Genomic DNA, 7,906 nt, shown 5'->3' with positions numbered 1-7,906 from the left:
TGTAGGAGGAGGAAACTGAAAGTGAATGTAAACAAAAGTAAAGTTATGGTGTTTGAGAGGAATGAAGTCACAGAGTGTGCAGTGAGGTTGGATGGTGAGGATATGGAGAATGTGAGTGCATTCAAGTACTTGGGTAGTGTGATGAGTAAGGATGGAACTTTGGGGGATGAAGTACGTGAAAGGGTACAGCAGGGAAGAAAGGTTGTTGGTACACTGAAAGCAGTGATGAGAAATAGGGAGGTGAGTATGGAAGTTAAGAAGTCACTGCATGATGGTATTGTGATCCCTACCCTGACGTATGGAAGCGAGGCGTGGACATTGCAAGAGGGGAACAAGTCAAGAGTGAGAGCAGTGGAAATGAGTTACTTGAGAGGAGCATGTGGAGTGACGTGGAGGGACAGGGTGACGAATGAAGAAGTGAAGGAACGTTGTGGGGTAGATGTGGATGTGGTTGAAAAGATTAGGAGAAATACACTGAGGTGGTTTAGACATGTGGAGAGAATGGAGAATGAAAGACTGACTAAGAGGGTTTATGTAGGTGAGGTGGAGGGAGGGAGAGGGAGGGGTAGACCGAGGATGAGGTGGAGGGATGGAGTTGAGAGGTATATGAGGGAGGGGGGGGTGAGTTGGGGGGAAGGGAGTCAAATGGTGGGTGACAGAGTGACTTGGAGGCGTTTTGCCTGCGGCCACCCTTTGCTGGATTAGGGCGTCGGGCTATAGATAGATAGATAGATAGATTGTTTATTAGTTCAAATTCAATAAATATAGAGGTGTTGTGTGTTGTTTCTCCCATTATTCCTTACCATAGAAAACGTAAACGCATATCCAGCCCATTACAGAACACCATACCTGCCGGGGGGAACCGCACCTGTACGGACCACTTATAGACCGCGGTAACCACTTTCTTTGTGATTTTCCTTCGTTTCTCGACCTAAGCGGAAGTTTTAGCAAAAAAAAAAAAATTTCCAAAAAGGCTCGGGACTGGGGGATGTCATAGGTGCGGAAAACCTCGGGACGTGACGGGTTAAAGATATTCCTAATATTGACCCTTCCATTGTCCTTTGAGAATGGATTAGTTGATTTTCCATCGATTTTGTCAGCTTCTAGGGTTCGCAACCGAACGTCATAGCAGGGTTTATACATTCGTTTTATAATTTTCGTTTTGTACATATTGGCAAGCTACCTTTCATGATTTCTCAGTGCTTACCGAAAGCTTTCCATCCAACCATAAATCACTTTTTATTTCACTATCATGGTCTTTCGTTAGCTGTAGTATGTGACACAAGGAGCTGTACACCTCGACTTCTTCAAGAATTTCTTCGTTTATTCTGGTGATGCTCTAAGGTGTAAGAGGATTAAACATTACTTTAACACTGGTTCATCTTTAACCTTACTTTGAGACTTTCTCTGTTTAGGTCAATTAAAATTTGCCGGTCGATGGGGACACCCACCATCCACCCACTCAGTGTAGTGGTACTCTGTTTTGGAGTACCTCCACATTGAGTGGCAAGCCAAATGATTTCCTGTAAACCAGGAAATCGTTGAATATGTCGGGTGGAAACCTTATAACCAGTCAACACGTATTCCCTACGTGTCAGCAAGTTGGTTGACGGAGGGATAGTGCCCTCCCTGCAAACAACTATCTGTCTATCTACCTATCTACTGCAAGACGCCTCAACCCTGTAAGGGATGGCCACAAACAGATCGCCTCCATGTCGCCCTGTTCCCCGTCACTTCATTGCCGTGCTCACAGCTCACACACCCCTCTCTCATAATTATGCCTCTCCTCTCAATCCCTCCATCTCATTCTCGGCCTCCCTCTCTCCTTCCCCCTCCACCTCACTCGCACACACCCTCCTTGTTAGTCTCTCGCTCTCCATCTTCTCCACATGGCCTAATCATCTCAGTGTATTTCTCCTAACGCATTCTACCACATCCACCTCAACACCACAACGCTCCTTCACTTCCTCAAATGACAATCTGTCTCTCCACGAAACTCCACATGCTCCTCTCAAATAACTAATTTCCACTGCTTGTCACTCATGACTTGTGTCCATCCATCAAGGTCCAAGCTTCACTTGCATGCGTTAGGGTTGGTATCACAATACTGTCATGCAGCGACTTTATTTACTTCCATGCTCACTTCCGTCTTCCTTACCTCAACTTTCAAAGAACCAGCAACCTTTCTTCCCTGTTGTACCCTTCCAAGCACTTCACCCTCTAAACTTCCATCCTTACTCGTCACACTACCCAAGTACTTAAATGCACACACATTTTCCATTTCCTCCTCACCCAACCTTGCTCTAAATTCAATGGGTCATTTCTCTTGAAGACGATAACTTTACTCTTCCCAATTTTCACCTTTAGATTCCGTTCCTTAAACACTCTTTCAGGCTCATTCACCAAGCATTGCAGTTCTCGTTCGTCTTCACTTATGAATACAGTATCATCTGCAAACAACAGTACAGGGAATTTCCAAACACTGCCGTCTCTCATCAGGGTTGCTTCAACATACACAGCTCTACCTTCTACCTCGTTTATAACCCCATCCATATACAGATTGAACAACAATGGAGACATAACACATCCCTGTTTTAATCCAACATTCAAATGAAAAATTACCGTTACTCTGTTCACTATCCACACACACTCTAGCCTTAGCCCCCTCATACATACTTTTCACGGCATTCGACAACTTCTCATTTACGCTATATATTCTTAATGCTTTCCACATTCCTTGTCTATCCACCCTGTCATATGCTTTCTCGAAATCCATGAAGGCAACAGACAACTTCTTTCCCTTCTTTAGAAACCTTTCCATGAATATCTGATCTACACAACCTCTTCCCTTCCTAAAACCTTGTTGTTCTTCTCCAACAAATTCCGATGTTATTTCCCTAACTCTGCCAATAAGTATCCTACCATGTACTTTTCTTATTACACTAAGAAGACAAATGCCCCTGTGCTTACCACACACTTCTTTTTCTCCCTTTCCTTTGTACTGAGGAATACCTGACTTCCATTTCTCTGGGACTCTACCTTCATCCCAGGCCAATCTGCACATCTTCCATATCCATTCTACCGCGATCTCTCCCCCATGCTGCACCATTTCACCACATACTTCATCAATTCCTGGAATTTTCACCATTTTGACTTTCTTCATTACTTCCCCTACTTCTATCCTCCTGTTTTCTTCCTCTCTTCTCACCTCTCTCCTTCTCCCAGCCATTCCTCAGCCACTTATACTGGCATTACGTTCATTCTTTATGTTCAACAATTCCTTAAAGTGTTCTCTCCATCTGCTCACTTTTTCTCCATTCTCCACAAACGATCTACCATTTTTATCTTTCACTCCCCAACTAACTTCTTTGGCACCCTGTCTAATACTCTTTACCTCTTTCCAGACCATTTTCCTATATTCTCTTCACTTTACACTCACCCCCATTCACTCTCTTCTCTCTTGCTTTCACCTCTCTTCCTCTTTACATGTAACGCTCTCTTCCACCTGTCAATTTCCTCGACGCCCCTGTTTCCCATCCACTCACTTATGCTTTCTTCTTTTGCACCAAAGCTTGTCTCACCTCTTCATTCCTCCATGCTGTTCCTTGCATCCTCTTTCTTCTTCTCTTCACCTCACACACCACCTCACATGCTGCACAGATTTGTCTGTGAATATCTTGCACACACCTTCCACCACCCCCATCTGCTCCAAATCCTATTTACCCAATCGCTTTTCCAGTTGTCTCTTATATTCTGCTTTTTTTTTTTTTTCATCCACTTGCAACCTTCTGTTCTCCTTGTATGGACTACTTCCAACTCTCATTCCCTTCTCCTACTCCTCCATTTCAGCTGAACCTTTACTTTCAGCACCACCATGTGGTAGTCAGAAAGTCCCCTCCCCCAACCTCTGAATGCTCTTGCATCCATTACACACCTCATTCTATCATCCACACACCCATAATCAGTCACTGCCTTCCGTTCATTCAGTTCACCACCCACACTTCTGATCACTTGCCACATATACCTGTGGATCATTTTGTGTCTAAAGAGGGTATTGGCTATCACCATCCCCCTTCCTGCACAAATGTCCACTAGAGCACTGCCACTCTCATCCACTTTTTAAGGCACACCCCACTCTCCAACTACTCCATCCACGTTCCCATTCCCTACTTTTTCATTGATATCTCTGATGAAAAACACTCGCATTCCTTTCAAACTATTTCATGCACGCATCCACATTTGCCCAGAACTCTTTTTTCACTCTACTTGTATGAACTTGCATTGGCACATACACACACACAATTGCCCACATTTGTAGTCCAACTTTCTATCTTACAAACATAATCCTTGAGTCGACGGATCCATACTCTCTTTTATTCTCCTTCCATTTCTTGCACACAACACATACTTCTGCTGTTGCCCTCTCATTCTCACCTACCTTCGCACATATACCCCATTCATATACCCATTCTCTCACAGTCTCATCTCTTAATTTTGTCTCATTTATTCCACATACATCTGCTTTTGCATCCTCAGGCACTTGGACACTCTCTCGCCCTTTCAGCTCATCATTCGCACCCCTTACATGCCATGTTAAAATCAGTACCATGTCCTTTGTTCTGTTCTTAGTCGCCACTTGTTGGTCAGTCCTGAGGCTTGTTCATATTTTTAGCTAGCTGTAGTCCCACTTGTTGTCCTGTATGGAACACGTGTTGGTTGGTTATTAGGTTACCACCCAGCGTTTTAAATTATTTCTTGGTTTACAGGAAATTGTTTGTCTTGATACTCAGTGTACAGCTACCCTAAAATAGAGTATCGCTACACTAAGTGGGTGGATGATGGGCGTCTCCATCTACCACTGACAACTAACTAAAAATACATAAAAATAGCCTCGGACTAGGACGGACAAATAGATGACAATCAAAGACCGGACAAAGAATGTGGTTTGGACAGCAACATGGAATGTAAATGGTGTGAATGATGAGGCGAAAGAGAGAAAGAGAGTGTCCAGGTGCTTAACCCCCAAATGCTGGGCTATTTCTAACACAGTCATCACGTCACTAGTGGTAATTTCCCATAAATTGCATGTTTTCAAACCTTAATATCTTGGAAATTATAGACTTAGAAAAACAAATTAAGAACCATTTTGCTCAACAACTCTTTCTTCTTCGAATGAAAGTATCTACAGGTTTGTAGGTCATCGCATTGATGAATAATGACATGAGGAAGAGAACTGATTTTCGTTGTGAAAGCAGGGTGTTTTCATGCATCTGCCCACAGCGCTGACTATGGCTTTACTCTCAGCATGATAACTTCTCCTTCACTAGATAAACTAGACGCTGTTGCATCCAAGGCATGCCTTATGGCACCATCACTGCCCTTTTCTAGTATTACTGGAAAGAGACAATTGGCCACAGACAGAGTGGATGGAAACAGACAAATAAGAATCTGCAGACATCATTCTACACCTGGCACAAGCATGGGACAGACTGACACTCACCTGTGTGCTATGGAGGGGCTCCCTCCCTACCCCTTGGTGTTGAGATTAAATGACAGCAGTTCAGATGGCGGCAGGAAGACACTTGCGTGTGTAGGCACTACCCAGCGGCCTTGTAGCACCCTGATTGTGACGTGTATAGACGTTATCAGGTGGATAGAGGTTAATGGTGCAAAAGTGGACATATGTGGATTAACTGAGACTAAATAGTGGTGACAATGTGACAGAGTGGGGGTATGGGTGGGGTGTATGTGCTGGAGTAGGTAACAAAGAGAGGGCAAAAGAGAGTGTATGTTTTGTTGTGTGCAACAGATGGAAGGGGAATTTAAGAGACTATGGATGAGTTGATTCAAGGATTCTATGGGTAAGACTGAAAGTAGGATTACAAACATGGGCGATTGTATGTGTGTATTCGCCAATGCAAGATAATGCAAGAAGATTGAAAGAGGACCTCTTGCCAAATGTGGAAGCATGCATGGAAAAGTTTGAGAGGCATGAGAAAGTGTTTTTGATTAGAAATATGTATGGAAATGTAGGGAATGTGAAGGTGGATGGAGCAGTTGCTGAGTGGGGTGTGACTGCAGAACTGGATGAGAATAGCAGTGCTCTAGTGGACATTTGTGTAGGGAGGGGTTTGTGATAGCCCATACCTTCTTGACGCACAATATTATCAACATGTAAATGTGGCGAGTGATGAGAAGGATGGGGGGTGATTGAATGAATGGAGGGCAATGACTGATGATGTGTGTGTGGATGAGAGAATGAGATAGTATACAGTGGATGCAAGAACATACAGAGGTTGAGGGAGTGAACTTTCGGACTACCACTTGATGGTGGTAAAAGTCAAGGTTCAAGTGCAATGAAGAAATAGAAGGAGGGAAGGACAGAAGGAAGTAGTTCGTACAACGATGGTAGAAAAGTTGGAAGAGGATGAAAAAAGGGAGAACATAAATTAGAAGTGGAGGAGCGATTGGATAAATGTGATTTGGAGCAGATAGGGAAGGTGGAAGGTGTGTGCAAGACATTCACAGAAGAAATCTGCGTAGCATGTGAGGTGGTTTGTGAAGTAAAGGGACGACGTAAGGGGGTGCAAGGAACTGCATGGTGAAATGAAGCTGTCGTGCCAAAGAAGAAAGCATGCAATGAGTGGATGCAAAGCAGAGACATGGAGGAAGTTGAGAGATGGAAGAGTTATGTGTAGATAGGAAGAGAAAGGTGAAAGGATTAGTAAGAGAGAGTAAGAAGAGAGTGGATGAGGAATTTGGAAGGAATTTGGGTGTAAAGTGGTGAGAATATAAGAAAATGTTCTAGAAGAAGGTAAAGAGAGTTAGACAGGGTTATTAACAAGCTGATAGGGAAGTGAAAATAAAAATGGTAGATCGATAGTGGAGATGGGAGAAAAATGAGCAGCTGGAGAGAACACTTTAAGGAAGTGTTAAACCAAGAGAATGAAAGTAATCCAAGTATTAATGCCTGGGGAATGGCTGGGAGAAGTAGGGAGTGAGACTGGAGGAAAAAATCAGAAGGATGGAAGCTGATGAAGCAATGGTGAAAGTCAAAATGGGGAAAGCCTCTTGAATTAATGGAGTGTGTAGTGAAATGCTGAAGCATGGGAAGGAGTTAATAGTAGAATTGATATGGAAGATGTGTAGAGTATCCTGGAAGGTAGTCCCTGAGGATTGGAAGTCAGGTATAATTATTCCTCTGTACAAAGGAAAAGGAGAAAAAGAAGTGAGTGGTATTCGTGTGGGCATTTATCTTCTTAGCGTAATAGGAAAGGTATATGGCAGGACGATTACTGACAGGGAAATAACAGAGGAAGTAGTTGAAGAAGAACAGGGAGGTTTTAGGAAGGGAAGAGGTGTTGTGGTTCAGATATTCACCCTCAAGTATGTAGTAGAAGAGTTTACAGAAAGGAGAGAAGTTGTACGCGGACTTACGGATTTTCAGAATGTATATGACAGTGTAGATAAGGAATGTGGAAAATATTAAGAATATATTGAGTAAATGGGAAGTTACTGAATGCCGTGAAGAATATGTATCAGGGTGCTAAGGCTACAGTGTGTGTGGATAGTGAACTGAGTGAATTTGTCTATCTGAATGTTGGATTCAAACAGGGATGTCATGTTCCCATGGTTGCTCAATCTGTATATGGATGGAGTTATAAAAGACGTAGAAGTAGGGCAAGGGACGTTTGAGCTGTCCTAATGAGCGTGGACAGTTTTTGGAAACTTCCTGTACCGTTGTTTGCGGATAACACTGTATTGTTAAGTGAACACGATGGTAAACTGCAAGGCTTAGTGAATTAGTCTGAGAGAGTGTGTAAGAACTGGAACATAAAGGTGAATGTAGGGAAGAGTAAAGTTCTGGTCGTCGAGAGAAATGAAGTCACTGAATGCACAGTGAGGT

This window comes from Coenobita brevimanus, chromosome 116 (assembly GCF_032717465.1).
Source record: "Coenobita brevimanus isolate Jiangsu-jjx chromosome 116, ASM3271746v2, whole genome shotgun sequence".
Lineage (NCBI taxonomy): Eukaryota > Metazoa > Arthropoda > Malacostraca > Decapoda > Coenobitidae > Coenobita > Coenobita brevimanus.
The sequence above is the reverse complement of the archived record's forward strand: the minus strand, read 5'-3'. Positions refer to the sequence as shown.